Source organism: Saccopteryx bilineata, chromosome 5 (assembly GCF_036850765.1).
Source record: "Saccopteryx bilineata isolate mSacBil1 chromosome 5, mSacBil1_pri_phased_curated, whole genome shotgun sequence".
In the NCBI taxonomy this organism is placed as follows: Eukaryota; Metazoa; Chordata; class Mammalia; order Chiroptera; family Emballonuridae; genus Saccopteryx; species Saccopteryx bilineata.
The window spans coordinates 169,937,260-169,958,041 of record NC_089494.1 but is presented as its reverse complement, the minus strand read 5'-3'; positions in this window follow the sequence as shown (position 1 = coordinate 169,958,041).

Here is a 20,782-nt window from a genome sequence, read left to right as displayed (position 1 = left end):
GCCCCAAGGTGAGTGATGTCAGAGAAATGGCGCTGTGAGGAGTGCTCCTGATACCTCTCCCTGAAACTTCAACAAATTCAACAACTAGAGACAGAAAATCTCAGGAGCATCTGAAAAACACATACATCAAACAAAGGTACAATTGGGTGAAAAGGTGGCTGAATATATAATCCACTCTGAAGGAAATAAGATGGAGAACGGAGTATTCTGCTTTCCTCACTGACCTGAGCAAGGGCTACTTTCACTTGGAACTGAGAGAAAGCCAGGGCTGAGGGATGAAAATTGCTGGGCTAGGGCAGAGACATTCAAGCCAAGGAGAGAGTGTGCCCGCAGCTCAGCCCATGTGGAGCTAACACCAGCGGCAGACCCCGGCAGAGGTGGGCGAGCAGTTGCCTTGTTTACTCCCAGTATCCCAGTCAGGGAGCATGGGCAATGTGCGAGTGGATCCACTTGGCGCTTTGGGCATGGGTGCTCGTGTTCCCGGGCAGAGGGGCTGGGTCAGAGACTGTCAGTAGTGGCCCTCTGTGTGGACTGAGTTTCTGAATAATCCCAGCTTCCCAAACAATAGTGTGCAGGAAGTGCATGAAAGCCGGCTTCCCTACACCCGGACCTGTCTGGGTATGGCACCTCTGCCAGCCATACAGGCTAACAAAGCACACTTCTGGGGAAGAGAACTGTGGAAGTGGTAGGGGGAAAGGTGCACAGGCAGCTTGCAGACAGCCTCTGGAGAGCAGACCTGCAGTGTGCTGAGGCATACTAGACATGTCCGGAGGCTCATAGAAAGACACCTGAAAGGCTCTCAACTCCCAGCCCTGCCTGATTACACTGGTGGCTCTGGATGGCAAAGCCTTACCCAGAATCCTGTGTTGAGTGGAGATAGAGGGGGATTTGGCAGCTCTTAGAGCCTCTTGCTCTCCAGGCATTGGCTGGGGCAACTTCACAGCTGGGTCCCAGGCTGCTGGTTCAGTAAGGAGAGATTTTGGGAGGCTCCAGGAAAATAAAATCTCCCATTGTCAGAGCCTGCAAACACTAACAAGCCCTGCCTACCAATGGACTAAAGCCTAGTTTATGTCATCACCATAGCGACATAACAGAAAATCTCTGCCTAAGAGTGCTACAGGGGCAGAACCTGGGGTACAGCACCACCAGCCAAAAAGAGAGAGAAGAAAGAAAAAGGAAGAAGATAACTTCTCAAAACCAGAAAATATCCACAGTCTTTATAACTTTTCCATTTTTTTCTTGTATTTTTTATCTTTTTCTTTCCTTCCACCTTGGTCATTTTATCTTCTTTTCATTTTATTTCTTTCTTTTCATTTTGAACGTTATTACATATAGGTGTTACATTTTCCATTCTTTTTTTTCTATGAGTGTTACATTCCAAAACCTTAACTCAATTTTTTTTTCTCTCTTTTTGTTTTTTCTCTTCTCTTTCACTTTTTCTCTCCTTTGAATCTCACCCACAAACAAATTATTTTATTTTGGATTCAAACTTTTTCTTTGTGGCATTTTGTGTGCTTTTTACTTTGCTTTTTATCTCTTCAGCATTTCCCCCAACTCTGGTTCTCCATTCTATAGTTTTTGTACCACTTAATACAATAAAAATTTTTTTCACTGTATTTTTTTCTTTTTTATCTTTTTTCTTTTTCTTTCCACTATTTCTCTCATTCAACCATCATTTACAAACAAAATATTTTATTCTTGATACAAATTTCTTCCTTGTGGCATTTTGTGGGTTCTTGCCTCATTTTTTACCTCTTGGTCACTCCCCCCAACCCTGGTCCTTCGTTCTATGTATTTTTGTTCCACTTAGCACAATAGAATTTTCAGTTTTTTACTACATTTTCTCAAAAACAAGTTTTTTAAATCAACTCCTATTAGTGTTATTAATAATACCAATCTCAAATGCCATTAAAGAAAAATAAATCAAATATTATGGATACAAAAGACAGTGATGTAGCTCAGATAGATGAGGAAAAATCTATAAAAAAATTTTAATAGCTTAGAAATCTTGGAGTTAAATGACAGAGAATTTAAAATTGAAGTAATAAAAATACTCAAGGATATATAAAAAAGCACAGGAAGGCAATTTAGGGAGCTCAAAAAATGATTCAACGAACAGAAAGAATAAAGGTGAACTATGAAATCAAATCCAACATTCAGATGAAAAACTGAATTCATGAACTGAAAAATGAGGTAACAAGCTTAGCCAATAGAACAGGCCAGATAGAGGAGAGAATTAGTGACATAGAACACAGGCAACTAGAGGTACTACAGAAAGAAGAGGAGAGAGACTCACAAATATAAAAAAATGAGATAGTCCTACAGGAATTGTTTGACTCCATCAGAAAGAGCAACAAAAGAATAATGGGTATATCAGAAGGAGAAGAGAGAGAAAATGGAATGGAGAACATATTCAAACAAATAATAGACAAAAACTTCCCAAGTCTGTGGAGAGAACTAAAGCCTCAAATTCAAGAAGTAAACAGAACACTGAGTTATCTTAACCCTAACAAATCTACTACAAGGCACATCATAATGAAATTGGCACAAACCAACAACAAAGAAAAAATTCTTAAGGCAGCTAGGGAAAAGAAGAATACAACATATAAAGGAAGGCCCATTAGATTATCATCAGATTTCTCAGCAGAAACTCTCCATGCTAGAAGAGAGTGGACCCCAATATTTAAAGTTCTGAAAGAGAGGAACTTCCAGCCAAGAATACTATACCCATCAAAGCTATCCTTCAAATACGAAGGGGAAATAAAAACATTCACAGATACAGAAAATATGAGGGAATTTGTCACCAGAAAACCCCCACTTCAGGAAATACTAAAGGGGGTTTTCCAACTAGACACAAAGAACAAAACAAAATAAAATCACAAGTGAAAGCTCCATCATGGTTGTAATAAAAACGAGATTAATCTGTGACAAAGAAACAAAAAAGGGGAGAGGACAAAGATTAACAGTAGCAAAGGAGGATGGAGTGCAGAAGCACTCATGAGATAATGTACTACAATGAATATGAGATGTATACTTTCCATTACTTAATGGTAACCACCCCTGAAAAAAGCAACACAGAAGCACATGGCTTGAAAAAAGAAGTAACAGAGAAAAGAAGTATGGATTACAACCAAACAAAAACAAATGGTAGAAAAATAAAAGAGAAGAACCAAACAAGATACAAAACTATCATAAAGCAATATATAAAATGGCAATAGGAAACCCTCAAATGTCAATAATTACACTGAACATAAATGGATTGAACTCACCAATGAAAAGACACAGAGTAGCAGAATGGATTAAAAAAAGAAAATCCAACTGTATGCTGCCTACAAGAAACACATTTAAGCTACAAGGATAAAAACAAATTCAAAGTGAAAGGTTGGAAAACAATACTCCAAGAAAATAACATCCAAAAAAAAAAAAAAAAACAGGTGTAGCAATACTCATATCTAACAATGCTGACTACAAGACAGCAAAGGTAATTAGAGACAAAAACGGTCATTTCATAATGATAAAGGGAACATTGAATCAAGAAGACATAATACTTCTTAATATACATGCACCAACCAAGGAGCACCAAAATATATAAGACAGCTACTGACTGACCTAAAAACAAAAACTGATAAAAATACAATCATGCTTGGAGAACTCAATATACTGTTGATGTCTTAGATGGTTCATCCACAAAGAAAATCAATAAAGAAATATTGGCTTTAAATGAAACACTAGAACACTTGGATATGATAGACATCTATAGGACATTTCATCCCAACATGCCAGAGTATACATTTTTCTCTAGTGTACATGGAACATTCTCAAGAATTGACCATATTTTGGGCCACAAAAATAACATCAACAAATTCAGAAAGATTGAAATTATACCAAGCATATTTTCTGTTCATAAAGCCTTGAAACTAGAATTCAATTGCAAAAAAAAGATAAAACTCCCCACAAAAATGTGGAAACTAAACAACATATTTTTTAAAAATGTGTGGGTCAAAGAAGAAATAAGTGCACAGATCAAAAGATACATACAGGCAAACGAAAATAACAATACAACATATCAGAATCTTTGGGATGCAGCAAAAGCAGTAATAAGAGGGAAGTTCATATCACTTTTGTAATCTAAGCATTATTTGTTTCCCATCATCACTATTAACATACAACTTTACCAAAGTTACCAGTGACTTGATAATTTTTAAAGATATTTTGTTGTTTCACTAGGAGTTAACTTTTTGTCATTAAATATGAATGTGTAAGTTTATTTACTCTTTTGTAAAATAGGAATAATAATTCTCCTAGAGATTTGATGAAGAAAAAACTATAAAAGGTATGTTGCTGAATATTTTTGAAAATCCAAGGATGATTTTAGTCATTTTCCTATGCCCATCTCACCTTTCTATGTTGTGTGTGTGTGTGTGTGTGTGTGTGTAGGGGGGGGAGCATAGATCTCTTTAATGCACAGAACTTTGGGTGGAGAGGAACTGGACTTCAGGAGCTGTACTTAAGTCACTGAAACTGAAGTGTCTTTTCGGCAACTGGACCTTATTTAAATAATGAGTTTGTGGACTTCAAGCTGATGCTACATTATAATGAGATGAGACTTATAGAAACCTTGGGGGAAAGTAAGTGTATGCTGTATGTAGGAAGAATGTATATAATATGTTAGAAAGAATTCTGTGAAGGTTTTTAAAAATGTTCACAAAGTTGAAACTACTCTTCCTGCCAGAAGTGGAGCTTAATTTCCCTCTCCTTGAATATGGTCTCAGTGGGTGACTGTCAGCTAATGAATATGATAAAGCAGAAGTGATGGTGTGTGGTTTTTAGGATGAGGTCATAAAGGTATTGAGGCTTTCTTTATGCTTGTTCTGTGAAAGGAAGTTAGCTGCCAGGCCATAAGGACCATAGGCAGCGTATAGAAAGATGCACATGAAACAGAACGAAGGCATCTTTTCAACAGTGTGTGAGAAACTAAAGCCCCCTGCCGATAGCCTTATGAGTAAGCCATCTTGGAAGCAAGTCTTCCAGCCTCAGTTAAACATTCAGATGACTGACTGCAACCCCTGAAAACATCCTGACTGTAATAATATGAAAGACTGAGTCAGAACCACCGAACTAAGCCTTTTCAAATTCCTGACTACAGAAGTTACAAGATAATAAACGTTTGCTACTTTAAACCATCAAGTTTGGGAATAATTTGTTATACAGCAACAGTTAACTAATGCAGAGGTATGGGGGTGATGCAGTTAAATATGGCTGCAATAATGCTGTGTAACTAATAACTACAAAACCTCAGTGGCTTACAACAATAAGTATTACAGGCCAGCTGGAGTTGGGCCAGCTAATCTGGGTTGGGCTCAAGTAGGTGGTTCTATTAGTCTCAGCTAGCCTTGCTCTTGTACCTAAGGTGAGCTGGGAGTCTTCCTCATGTCTTTCTTACTCTCCTCCTGGACCAACAGGTTATTTTAGGCATGTTCTTCTTCAAGGTGAAAGAGGGAGAGCCAAGTCATTTATATGACTTTCATGCTTTTGGATATGTCCCATCCACTAACATAGTTCTTAGCAAGTCACATGGTTGCCAAATTCAGGATGTGAGAATAGAAATATACTTTGCCTTACTAATAACAAGAATTGCAAAGTCCCAAGCAAAAGGTGTGGATATAGGGAGGGCTAAAAACCTGAGGGTATTTAGGCCATCTACCAGAAGTGAGGGAAAAAGATGTGTTATAGCGAGTTGGAATGGTTTGAGAGGAGTAAGGACCAGACATGACTTCTTGGTGTAAAGACCAGGACTGATGCTGCTTCCACTGACAATGAGGCCTCAGTGCTCTTCTCCACTAGATTATGGAAAATCATTGGTGAAGGAATTCAAACTGTAAAAAAAGTTATCTAACTTGCTGAGACAAAATAGTCTTTAAAATAAATACATTAAATTTATTTGGATGAGATTAGTAAATAAAATTATAAAGGTTTCAGGTGTATGTACATCCAGTATATCATCTGTATATTGCAGTGGTCAGGAAACTTTTTGGCTGAGAGAGCCATGAATGCCACATATTTTAAAACGTTAATTCCATGAGAGCCATACAACGACCCATGTACGATACACATTATCCAATAAAAATTTGGTGTTGTCCTGGAGGACAACTGTGATTGGCTCTAGCCACCCACAACCATGAACATGAGTGGTAGGAAATGAATGGATTGTAATACATGAGAATGTTTTATATTTTTAACCTTATTATTTTTTTATTAAAGATTTGTCTGTGAGCCAGATGCAGCCATCAAAAGAGCCACATCTGGCTCGCGAGCCATAGGTTCCCGACCCCTGGTATATCGTATTATGTGTTCACTACCTAAAGCCAAGTCTCCCTCCATTACTATCTATCCCCCCTTTACTCTCTTCTACTTTTTCCCAACCCCCATTTCCTCTGGTAATCACCATACTATTGTCTGTGTCCATGAGTTTTTTTTTCCCTTCATTCCTTCACCTTTTTCACCCAGCCTCCCAACACCTTTCCCCTCTAAAAGGTGTCATTCTGTTCTCTGTATCTATGAGACTGTTTCCATTTTATTAGTTTATTTTATTTCACATGAGTGGAATCATATGATATTTATCTTTCTCTGATTGGCTTATTTCATTTATATCCAGGTCCATCCAGGCTGTTACAAAAGGTAAGATTTCTTTTTTTTTTTTTTTTTTTTTTTACAGCTGAGTAGTATTTCATTGTTGAATACACCAAAGCTTTTTATCCACTCATCTACTGATGGGCACTTGAGCTGCTTCCAAATTTTAGCTATCGTAAATAACACTGCATTGAACATAGGAATGCATATATTCTTCTGAATCAGTAATCACTGGATTCCTGTCATAAGACAGTTCCATTTTTAATTCTATGAAATAATTCTATACTGCTTTTCACAGTAGCTACACCAGTCTGTATTCCCACCAAAGTACATGAGGTTTCCCTTTTCTTCACATCCTTGCCAACACTTGTTTGTTGGCAGATTGGGAATATCCATTCTGACAGGTAATACTTCATTGTGTTTTTAACTTGCATTTCTTTGATGAATAGTGATATTGAACATCTTTTCGCATGTCTATTGGCCATCTGTATGTCCTCTTTGGAGAAGAGTCTATTCAAGTCCATGGCCCATTTTTTAATTGGATTGTTTGGGAGATTTTTTGGTGTTGAGTTGAATAAGTTCTTTATAAATTTTGGATATTAACAACTTATCAAATGTATCATTTACACCTGATATGTTCTCTTATTGAGTGGGTTGTCTCTTCATTTTGTTGATGGTTTCTTTTGCTGTGCAAAAACTTTTTAGTTTGATGTAGTCCCATGTTTATTTCTTTTGTTATCTTTGTCTGAGGTAATATATCAGAAAAAATATAGCTACTAGAAATATACAAAATATTACTGTCTATGTTTTCTTTTAAGAGTCTTATGGTTTCTAGTCTTATTCTTGTGTATAGTTTTTAAAAAATAGTTTAATTTAATTTTTTTCACATATCTGTCCAATTTTTCCAACACCATTTATTAAATAGATAATCTTTCTGCCATTTTATGTTTTTGCTACTTTGTCAAATATTAGTTGATCATAAAAGCACAAGTTTATTTCTGGGCTCTCTATTCTTTTCCACTGATCTATATATCTGTTTATATGCCAGTACTATGCTGTTTTAATTACTATGGCCTTGTAGTATAGTTTAATACTAGGTAGTGTGATTCTTTCAAATTTGTCCTTCTTTCTCAAGATTATTGTGGCTATTTGGTTTTTTGTGGTTACACATAAATTTTTGAAATATTTGTTTTGGTCCTGTGAAATATCCCATCGTTATGTTCATAAGAATTGCACTGAGGCTGACCTGTGGTGGCTCGGTGGATAAAGCACTGATCTGGAATGCTGAGGTCACCAGTTCAAAACCCCAGTAAAGACATATACAAGAAGCAACTACTACGAGTTGATGCTTCCTGCTTCACCCCTCCCCATCATTCTTTCCGCTCTCTAAAATCAATAAATAAAATCTTAAAAAAAAAAAAAGAAATTGCATTGAATCTATAGATTGCTTTGGAGAGTATGGACATTTTAATGATGTTAATTCTTCTTATCTGTAAACACTATATTTGCTTCCATTTATTTGTACCTTCTTCAGTTTCTTTCTTCAGTGCTTTATACATTTTTGGGTACAGGTCTTTTGTATTCTTGATTAAAATTATTTTTAAGTATTTTATTTATTTATTTTTGGTACAATTGTGAATGCGATTGTTTTCTTAGTTTCCTTTTCTGATAATTTATTATTGGTGTATAAAATGCAACTAATTTCTGAATATTTATTTTGTATTCTGCTACTTTATTACATTTATTTGTCAATTGTAGCAGTTTTTTTGGTGGGATCTTTTTTACTTTCTTACTTACTTACTTACTTAATTAATTAATTAATTTGTATTTTTCTGAAGTGAGAAGCGAGGAGGCAGAGAGACAGACTCCCACATGCGCCTGGCTGGGATCCACTTGGCATACTCACCAGGGGGCTCTACCCATCAGGGTCTTTGCTTCGTTGCAACCAGAGACATTTTAGTGCCTGAAGCAGAGGCCATGGAGCCATCCTCAGTGCCTGGGCAAACTTTTGCGCCAATGGAGCCTTGGCTGTGGGAGAGGAAGAGAGAGACAGAGAGAAAGTAGAAGGGGAAGGCTGGAGAAGCAAATAGGTGCTTCTCCAGCATGACGTGGCTGGGAATCAAACCCGAGACTTCCACGCCTAGCCGATGCTCTACTTCTGAGCTAGCCAGCCTGGGCTTCTTGGTGGATCCTTAAGATTCTCTTTATACAGTGTCATATTATCTGCAAATAATGACAATTTTACCTTTTCCTTTGAATTTAGTTGGCTTTTATTTCTTCTTCTGTATGATTATTTTGGTTAAGACTTCCACTATTGTGTTGAATATGAGTGGTGATAGCAGACATTCCTGTGTTATTCCTGACCAAATGCTTGTAGTTTTTTGCCTGTTGAGTATTTGTTATGGGTTTGTCATATATGGCCTTTATTATGTTGAGGTATGTTCACTCTATTCCTACTTTGCTGAAAGTTTTTATCATAAATGAATGCTAGATTTAATTAAATGTTTTTCCTGCATCTATTGATATGATTATATAATTTTTGTCCTTCATTTTATTTATGAAATGTATTATGTTTATTGATTTACAAATGTTACAAATCTTACTTTCTTGGAATAAATCCCACTTGATCATGGTGTATGGTCTTTTAGGTGTATTGCTGGATCCCCTTTGCTAATATTTTGTTGAGGATTTTAGCAATTTTGGTCATCAGGAATATTGGCCTATAATTTTCTTTTTTTATAGAGTGTTTTTATCTGGTTTTGGATTTAGGATAATGCTGGCCTTGCAAAATGAGCTTAGGGATCTTTTCTTCTCTTGAACTTTTTGGAATAGTTTGAGACGGCCAGATGTTAATTCTTCTTTCAATGTTTGGTAAATTTCTCTGTGAAGCTATTTGGTCCAGGACTGTTTGTTGGGAATTTTTTGATTATTGCTTCAATTTTATTATTTGTAATCCATCTGTTTAGTTTCTCTGATTCTTCCTGATTGAGTCTGGAAAGATTGTATGTTTCCAGGACATTATCCATTTTGTCCAGAATGTCTAACTTGTTGGCATATAGCTGTTCACAGTACTTTCTTAAAATTTTTTTGTATTTCTGTGAAGTTATTTGTTAATTCTCTTCTTTCATTTATAATTTTATTTATTTGGGTCCTCACTATTTTTTTCTTGATGAGTCTGTATAAAGTTTTGTCAGTCTTATTTATCTATTCAAAGAACCAGCTCTTGGATTTGTTGATCTTTTTGTATTTTTTAAAACTCTAGTTTGTTTAATCTGTTCTGATATTTATTATTTTCTTCTTTCTACTTATTTTGGGCTTTGTTTGTTGTTCTTTTTCTGTTCCTTCAAGTGTAAAGTTAGATTGTTTATTTAAAAAAATTTTTTTTGTTTTTTTTCAGATAGTCTTGCAATGCTATATGTATTTCCCTCTTAGGACTGCTTTTTCTGTGTCCCATAGATTTTAGATTTTTAAAAATCTCATTTTCACTTGTTTCAAGGTATCTTTGATTTCTTCCTTGATCTCGTTAATTTATTCATTGTTTAGTAGCACACTGTTTAGCCTTGTGTCTGTGTGATTTTTTTGGTGGGGGGCTTTTTGTGATTAATTTCTAGTTTCATACCATTATGATCAGTTAAGATGCTTGATATAATTTCAGATTCTTAAATTTATTGAGATTTGTTTTGTGACCTAACAATTTGGTCTAGCCTGGAAAATGTTCTATATGCACTTGACAAAAATGTATACTCTGATGCTTTGTGGTGATACATTTTGAGGATATTAATTTAATCCATGTGATGTAGGTTGTTAAGCTAATTGAATCTTGCTCTGATGTTATCTGAAGCTTGCTTCTGGGTATGTTAGTTTTAGGGACTCTTGGGAGGAGTTCTGGTGCAGGAAAATGTCATTCATGCCTGTTACTGGTCCTGTGTACCTTTTTGAAGATAAAAAGCAATCCACAGTTCATGGCTACCTGTGTGTGCATGGGAAGAATTATGCTATGCATCAAAACTGGCTTTACCAGCCTTAGGCCCCAGGGACAGATCAGCAGAAATTGTAAGGAACCCAGAGGTTCACCTCCAACTGCCTCTGCCTGCCAGCTGTTTATTAGGCTTAGTTACGGAGAGTCTATGGTAGTCCTTGACTTACATAGGATAGGTCCTCAGTGAGTCACCAGGTAGAGGCAAGTGATATTTACCAGATTGATACAAGTTCAAACTCAGTGCCAGTACCGGATCTGAGGCCACTAAACCAATGTCACAGGGTATACCAAGTTTAGCAGCCAGGTGCTCTTTATGGTGTGACAGGGATCTCAGGAAACCATCAGAGTGAGGTCAGCAGAGTTTATCTGGTCCAAACTGACCAAGGTTTGGCCACATGAAGGGATTGCTCTGCACTGGTTGTGTGTGTGAGAAAAAAAATAGCCCTTGTTCTAGAGCCGTACAACTCAGTCTGTTCAAGATCCTACTAGGACCAGAGTACAGTAGGGCAGCATCATCAAGTGTTAGGAGGGTGAGGTGAGTGGATCTCTCATGAAGGGAATGTGACAGTTAGGCCTGGAGGAGACAGGAAGAGAGGCTTCATCACCAGAGCCTCACAACTCAGTCTGTCTTGGATTCTGCTCAGACTTAGCAGAGTAAGGCCAACAGGAGTTGGGATTGTAGGGCTGCTAGGAACTCTGAAGGTAGGTCTAGTAGATATCCCCTTAGGGGCAGAAACCATTCAGGTACACAAAACGGTGGAGGGAATGGCCCCCATCCCAAAGTCACACCACTCAGTTACTAACACCTCTTGGGTCTGTCTAGACCACTACACTCCAACACAGGCAGCTAACTCCTCATCAGGGGGTGAGCTCCACAGTGTGGGGAAACAGGGAGTCCAAACATTGGGGCTATTGTATTCACCCAGGCTGATGCCATAGGAGGGGAGTACCCCACTCAAGAAAGATGGTGTCTGCAGTGTGGGAGAGTGACTCAGCATAGGAAGTCCCTGCTGTTGTCCCCTTAATTTTCTTCCCAGAGACATAAACCATGGTCTCTGTGTACATAAACTCTAGTTTGCTGTACCCTCTCTTTGCCAGAATCCAGGGTGAGCTGCTGTGAATGAAATTGTGTGTATTGGCCCTTTAAGGGGTCCCTTGTGTTTCAAGAAGACTCCCATCCCTCCATGATAGATAAAATTCCTGGTGATTTTCATAGCCAGTTGTTATGTGGGCACCTCTTCCTGGCTCTGGTGCTCCAGGCTGGTGAGCCTGGTGTGTGGTTGGGACTTCAGCTCCTCAGAGGAATCTTTGCAGATGAGATATCCTTTTACAGTAGAGCCAACCCTTTTTATGATCCACCCTTTCTACTAGTCTCATGTGGTTTCTTCTGTAGCTCCTTGGTTATAAGACTTCTGATTAGCTTATCTTCAGTTAGTTATTCTGATTGATTATTCTATATTTTAGTTGTAATTCATATTTGGTCCTAGAAAAAAGCAAGTGTAACAGCCACTTTCTTGGCCACCATCTTGGATCCCCTTGAAATATATAGTCTTATACTTTCTTTTCACAGATTCTAAAAAAAAAAACCCCAAAACCCTCACAAAGCTTCTAAAGTTAGGCTAATACTTTTGTGTAGAAATTATAAAAGCGATGTTGAGGTCAAATTTATACAGGTGAACCTCTTTGCAAATCCCAGGATCTTAGGAGTATGTGTAATTATGAGCTGTATCATTGTAAGGAAAGGGAATAAAAGCAGATATCTATTTTAAGTTTCATTGCCTACATGTCTCAGTTTATTTATTTATTTTTATGATCAAGGTTGGTGCTTCATTCTCAAATATCTTTTTATTGACGATAAATGTCTGTTATGTTTATGTTAGAAAAATACTTATGTTATTTGAGACAATGTAGTATTACTTAAATTTATCTGTATATGATTAAGACAGTCCTCAGGATTTCAGATAAGGAGGTGTAGTATATAAACAGTTAAGAGAACATTATATATTGAAGTGTTCAAATTTAGCTTTTTTTTCCTAATTCAATTTGGTCTGTGACAGTCAGCATAAACATAGGTACTTGATGCTTCAAGTGGAGCAAAGAAGTGAGGTATAATTTTAAAAAGAGAAAAATAAGATAAAAAGAAGGCAAAGTGGGGGGCTGGATAAATGGCCTCAGGGGGCCGCATTGCAGCTCGCGGGCCTTAGTTTGGGGATGCCTGGAAGAGTAATAACTGCCGCAAACCAGCATGGCTAGTAATTCCAGGTCCTGAGTGGGAATGGCGCAGAATTAAGAAAATAGGCTTAGAGAAAAAGGATGGGTTTGGGAGGCCTCTGCAATGCTGATGACAAGAACAGAGTGCCCTCCACACTCGCTTCCTGCTTTATTTATAGGGCAAAGTGGGCCATTAGCAAATCAAAGAGATCTCTGATCACATTTCCAAGGCAACCCAAGAATTCTCCCAAGTGCAGAAAACCCCCACCATACATAACATCTTAATTTCACAAGACAAAGGATAAAAGAAACTTGCCTCCAATCTTTCTGAGGGACATAGGGGATAGGATGAGTATAAACAATCCAGCACCATAGCAAAATAGCCTTTAGCAATTTCACAGAACAAGTGAGGTGGGGGGGGGTTGGGCAGACTGTCAGCTTACTGCCAGTTCCCCACATCTCTGTCCCCCAAAAATCTAAACTGCAAAGACCCTTTTGGTTTTCAGTTCCCAACAAATAACATTAAAAGTACTATAGCTACAATATAATTTCATAATGATTATAATTTCATAATGATTATCATCATTATGAAAAGTTATAAAGTGTGACATCAATAGTAAAAGATGTTGGGAGAGGAGGAGTAAAATTGTAGTTTTTGTATGTGATTAGAGGCAAGTTGTTATTGGCTTAAAATATTATTATATCTATAAGGTGTTTTATGTAAGCTTCATGGTAAACACAATGAAAAGCTTATAGCAGATACACAAAAGATAGAGAGAAGGAAATTAAAGCATATTACTATAAAACAATAAGTCACAAAGATAGAAAGACAGGAACAAAGGAACTAAAAATATCAATTAGTCCTTACCTATCAATAATTACTTTAAACTTTACATTTTAGACTAAATTCTCCAAACAAAAATTTATGAATTGGAATAATTAATATTGTTAACAATATCCATACTACTCAAAGCCATCTATAGATTCAAGATAGTCTTTATCAAAATTCTGATGGCATTTTTCATAGAAATAAAAAAACAATCTTAAAATTCATACAGAAACATGAAAGACCCTGAATAGCAAAGCAATCTTGAGAGAGAAGAACAAATTTGGAACCATTATACTTCCTGATTTTAAACTATACTACAGAGCTATAGCAATAAAAAAGTATAGTACTAACATAAAAGCTGACATATAAAGCAATGGAACAGAATCAAGATCTCAAAGCTAAAGCCATGTATACACAGTCGACTACTTTGATGAAGAGCCAAGAATACTCAATGGGGAAAGAACTGCCCTTTCAATTTATAGTGTTAAGAAACCTCCTGGTTCTGCAATTATTGCAAAGAACCAGGACATTGGGAAAGAGCCCAAGTGCTTTAGGTGCTTTTAACCCTCTGGACCATCTCCATGCTCACTCCCATCTTTGGCAGAGCCATATCCTGTTGATCAGCTTCTAGTACTCCTTTATCTTCTTTCCCTTGACCTAGTAAAATGTCCTGACTTTTAGTTTGTGGTTCCTCTTGTTGAGATTGTTCATCACTAGGCTGCTGGGTAAACACAGGTCAAATCAGCTGGGAGCAGAATTATTTACTTCTGGAGCTCCAGTTTCTCTATTATAGGAATTACTGTTGTAAGGTTTTTGTGAAGCTTAAATTACATACTATCTGCATAGCATGCAACATAGTCTTTGGAATAAAATAGTTCTTCAATAAATATAATCTTAATTCAAGTAATAGTTAATAAACTAGTCAATGCCAAACACCATGCTAGTTATTGACAAGATAACTTGAATGACAGTCTCCATTCTTAAGGGTTTTATATACTCCAGATGGATACAAACAGGTAAACTGATATGGATAACACACTGGGGTAAATGATGCCAGATGAAGAATTAGAGGCTCCTTTGGAAGTATGGAAGAAAAGTTCTGAATTGAACATTGGAAGCTAAGGCTCCCAGAAGAAAGGATACCAAAGCTGAGGTCTGAAAAGAGAATAGGGATGAGCCAGAAAAGAAAGATGTGGTACTTCCAGTGGATTACAGAGAGATCAGGACTGTTGAAACCAAGTTGAAGACTAAGAAAGTAAGAGTTGAGGTTGGAGAGGAAAGCAGTAGAGCCATCAGTAAGGGCCTTATCAACTGTTGGAGACTTAAAACTTTATTTTAAAAGGATGTGCAGCTATTAAAGGTTTGTAATCAAGGGCTGGATATCATCTGAAGGGCCATGATTTTTAGGTGGAGTAGTCAATCATCTCAAATGCTACAAAATCCGCATTCAATAAGACAAGAACTAAAAATATTTTGTGTGATTTACAACAAGGAGATCATTAGTGACCTTGGTGAGAGTAGTTTTCCAAGGAGGGTAAAGGTAGAAGCCAGATGATATTGGGTAGTTACGTGAATTGGCAATGAGGAAATGGTTGCAGTCTTTTAGCAGAGTAGATATTTCATACAGGCAGGGAGGTTTGTCTACTGTGTGTTTTGTTGAATCCCTAATACTTAATAAAGCAAAGCCTTCACTGTAGTTGACACTTAGCAAATATTTGCTGAATAAATGAATTAACTATTTATAAAATTTGTCTTTTAAGGGAAAGATAAAGCCATACCTGAATGGGAAAAAGAATGAAAGTCAGTGGATGCTGTTTAAATTTCGACTGGAAAGGAGCCATGGAACATGGAGTAGTCAGAACTGAGTAAGAAAGAAGGGAAACGCAAAGGATGACTGAAGAGGCAGGAAGGCAGGGTCCTAAATACAGGCAGGAGAGTTAGACTTGCATTGAGAAAAGCCACCGCTCTAATTTTAACAGGAAGTCAGGAAGAAAGCGTGGGTGGCAACCACAGAGGGCGAACATCATTGGTGGCAAAGGCTGAGTAAATTGTGCTTAGAGCTTTTGTTTTCTCTTGAAATGAGAAATGAACTTATCAGTTGAGAATGAGAAGGGAGGAGAGGAGGAGAGCATAAAGTAAGTTTGAATAGTCACAGAAGAATTACCTGGTTCTCTTGAGATTGGACCCTGTGAATTTGTAGTTCTGCTGACCAGGGCTATGACTTCTTCCTTCTCAGTCCACATTTTCTTCTTTCACTTAATTTCCTATGTAAATGGATATTTCATTTTAACCTATTAAGCATACAGAACACTTCACTCTTAGAAACTTCAGATAGGTGAGTTGTTCTTAATATAGATGTCAGTTATGGCAGTTTTCTCTGCTTCTCAATGATTATTCAAGCATTAACCCAAGGCTCTTATTATCAGGAGTTCACCAGCTTGTTTAGAAAAATTGAGATAATATTTTCTCAACAATCTTCCTAACTGCTTACAAACATACTGACACTCACTCATATTTAACAACTTTATTCTAATAATTCCAAAGCAGTTCAATGATACTTCTGTTTGTGTCCTGACCTTATTCCCTTGGCCTCTGGGCTCTTTGATCTGTTAGTCAACTCCCCATCTCTTCAATATCATCAAGCTCTCTTTTGTCCCACTAGATCTTTTTCTCTTCAGCATAAAAAAATAAGTAAGTATTCATGTGTTTTCCTAAAAACTTCAGGATTTAACATGATAAATTTAAGATGCTCTATAAACTTCATAAAGTACAATTAGGTATAAAAATAGTATATAAATGTTTGTTGGCTGTTACAATCAGAAATATTTTAGGAATAAGTGTACACAAAATTTTAAAATTTGTGAATGTGGTACAAACTTTCTCAGGGCTCATTCTTTCATTGTGTTTAAGAGATGAATTTGGGATGAGTTAGAACAACCAGCATTCTAGCTATATACTGCATATTGTCAAGAGGTCTACATAAGCCAGCAAACATATTCATATTTTCAGCATGAAGAAGTGGGTTTTTAATGATCAGTGAGTATGGAGTGGTGGGTATAACAGCAACAGTTTACCAAAAGATATCTCTTCCAGGTAATTTTTTGCTGACCTTTTGTAGTATCCTTCTCTAAGGCTTACTAAGGCATCATAGGGCAACAGCAGGTACATGTTAGCAGGTTTTCCTGGAAAAGTACATGGTGTTGGTCTTTTCCCAGAAAAAAAGATGAGTGAGCAAAGACCTCACCAAGGTCTTCTCGCACATTACTAGTCCAGTTCTTTGAGGCCTAGTGTCTTTGCTAGATTGTAACTTCTTTACAACAATAAAATACATTTTATAGTTTTTATTATCCCTTACTGTATCTACAATGGGAACTAGGTGCTCAATAAAGCTCACATAAAAATTAAAAAGAAAATCCTTACAAAGGAAATACATATTAGAAAATATAGAGAAACTATAACTAAAAAAAGAAAAGGATGATTTTAAAATTACCCATACATTCCATTCCAGAGATCATTGCTAGCAACATGAAATATATCTATGTTCGCATGAATGTGCACTCTTGGCAAAGTAGATACCTGATTTAACAGACAAAATTAAGGTATTCTTTGACCACCAGGGCTTGCTCATCTTCCCCCTTCTCAGAGGTAACCATTGTAATCAACTTACTTTATATCCTCCCAGCTCTTGTTCATGCACTTGCATACATATATCCTCCCATAGGAAATGTAAGATACCATTGTGCATGTTTATTTCATATTTTATATAAAAAATCTCATATTGCAATTTATTTATAAGCAGCATGCTATTTCTTTTAACTCATCAATATACTATGGAGCTGCATCTCTATGTTGCTACAGAGAAGTAGAAATGCCACATCAAAATGATGCACATTAGCACATTGCTCTCTAAAGGTATTGTTATCATTTGCATTCCTATAAATAAGATATGAGGATATTTGATTTCTAACACTCTTACTAATACTTTCTTGTGAAATTTCATTTTTTGTAGGAATCTGACAAGTGAAAAGTGGTATCTTCCTTATTATTTGTGAAATTGAGCCTATATTAATTTGTATATTGGCAACCTATATTTTCTTTTAAAAAATGACATGTTTATGTTTTCTCTAGTACAGTTTTTTTCTCTTGTTGACTTGAAATTCTTTATGTATTCTGGAGAGTAAAGCTTAGTCATAGATACTTCAAACATTTTTCTTATTGTCATTTTACCTCAATTTTAATACCTTATATATTTATTTATTGCACTGTTTAAAGTTTAAGTTTTTATATTCAAATGTATCATTTTAAAAATGCTTTTCCTCATTGCTTCTTGTTTCAGAAGAGGTTTTCTTCTTAAGGTATAAATAAATTACTTTTTCTTATAAATGTATAATTTTTTAAAATAAAATTGGACCTTTTCTGTTATTAACATGTGAAGAACAGTATTAAATTTAATTCCTCCCCTAAATATTTACCAAACTTTTCTCTTACCATTTATGCAATGGATTGCTCTTTCCTTGCAGATATCCCTGTCTTACTAGGAAGAGAAAATGATTGCATGAGGTTCAAACCAACTCGCTGACCTTGTGCCTGGTCTGAACTTTCTCTCTACCTTCTATAGCAATGCTATTCTTTACTCCTTCTTTTATACAAGGCTAACATATTCCTCTTTATTTATACTGCTCACAAAAATTAGGGGATCAGGGAACGTGCAGGTACTCCAGTACTTTCAGTCTTTTGTATAGTGCATTTTCACCAATGAAATAAAAGTTGATTTTGCATCTCATTTGCATAATCAAACAATTTTTTTTGACTTCTTGTTTGCTTTTCTGATGTTCTTGTTTAATAATAATCAAAAAACCCAAATGCTTCTTTTTTTATTGCTTCATATTTATTTTGAAATATCCCCTAATTTTTGTGAGCAATGTAGTTAGATTCAATTTCTTTTTCTTTCTCATGAACTAAAATAATTGTTAAACCTCTATCTTTGATCATGATTATAAAAAGTAGAAAAAACTACTGCTGGTGTGAAAGCAGACTTGTGCAGCCACTGTGGAAAACAGTTTGGAGTTTCCTCAAAAAATTAAAAATGGAACTGCCTTTTGACTCAGCTATCCCACTATAAGGAATATATCCTAAAAATACCAAATCACTCAATCAAAAGAAAATATGCATTCCCATATTTATTACAGCATTGGTTAGAATAGCCAAGATATGGAAACAGCCCAAGTGTTTGTCAGTGAACGAGTGGATTAAAAAGCAGTGGTACATATACACAATGAAATACTATGTGGCCATGAAAAAGAAGGAAATTTTACCTTTTGTGATGGCATGGATGGACCTGGAGATTATTATGCTAAGTGAAATAAGCCAGGCAGAAAAGGATAAATATCATATGATCTCACTTATATGTGGAATCTAATGAACAAAGTGAACTAAGGAATGGAATAGAGGCGGGGTCACAGGGAGCAGAAGGAGAGCTGTCAGAGGGAAGGGGGATAAAGGGATGGGATCAGAGAAGGTGAAGGGATTAGTAAAATTGTAAATGCATAACACAGATACAGAAAGGAGTATCGCAAATCCCAGAAGGAAGGGAGGAGGGAGTTAGGGAGATAGTGGCACAGGGGTTATAATGGGGGACACACGAGTGGGAGGGTGAAGGTGTTACATTGAGTGGGACACTTGAATCCATGTTAACACAATTAAAATTAATAAAAATTTTTAAAAAGTAGAGAAAACTAATCAAAAGACCTTTAAGACCTACCTTAATTTGCTTTCTGTCAACATTTTTATTTGTCTTGGAAAATTATGTAATTGATTGATTAATATCCTTGAGAATGTAAAGAAATAAGCCTAGTGCACCTTGAAAATAGGAGAACACTCTTAAGCTTTATGAACAGAAATGATGTTGCAAACTTCAATAGTAAGATAATAGTAACAATTAAGATATGCTAAATGTGTGTTGGGCTCATTAGAGAAAGAAGTGCTGGTTTTCAAATAGGTAGATTTTAACTTGGTGAGGAAAATATAGCAAGCTTTGTGTTAGTGCCTATACGTCAACCGTAGACCATTTGTTTGTATCAATATTAAGTCTCTTGACAAATAGGTTTCTTCTTTGGTGTGATTATTTTGGTAAGTTCTGAAAGTACTTTTCAAATTTCCTGAAAAGTCAGTGAATGAACGTGTGTGGTTATTAAATTAGCTAGAGTAGCCTGGCCAGATGGCTCTGTTGGCTCTCATCCTGAAGAGCAGAAGTTGCTGGTTTGATCCCCATTCAGGGCATATACAGAAACAGAGCTATGTTCCTGTCTCTCTCCCTTCCTTTCTCTATAAAATCAATAAAATAAAAAATTAAATTAACTAAAATATTTCCCTCTGTTCTTGACTATGAGGGATATAAATATTTTCCTTAATATTAAATCAAGTTCTTAGTTAGGAATAAAATAATTATTTGTTGTTTAGTTGCCACCACTTTTAATTTAATCTTTCCTGAAAATGTCCAATTTAAAACTGCCTTATGCAAGACAAAACACTGTTTTTCAAAGAAGAAATGTCCTTTGATATTTAATTACTAGAAATATTTCATAATATTTCTAGTAGTTAAAATATCTGTCATATGTTATTGTAAAAGAAAAGTGATATAGTTCATATAGTTCTATTCTTAACTAGAATTTAATGTTTTTCATGAAATTTATTGCTTATCGAGTTTGTATTTTCTTTTCTTTTTTTTAATCACAATTCAATAAAATACATTTCCTGAGCTGGTTGTGATTTACTCAAAAAGAATTAGAGTATAACCTTAGATCTTATCACTGAATACAATTTGTAAGTATTTTGAAGTTGATAATATATAGTTGGAATTTAAATTTTATTACATTTACATCAGATGTGTAGGTAAAATGAATATAGAATGTACTTTCTACTCATAATCATATTAACATAAAAATTCATAAAGATCATGAAGACAAAATTAATAAGTTCTTATATTTTTAAGAACAATTTGACATCTTAAAGACAAATGCTTATAGATATATTTTTTGCTTATATTTCTTATGCAATAAAAAGATAATGTTTCTGATTGTTTTTATCCTTTATTCAAAATTACTTTTGGGTATAGCTATTTAGTTTAAAATTTT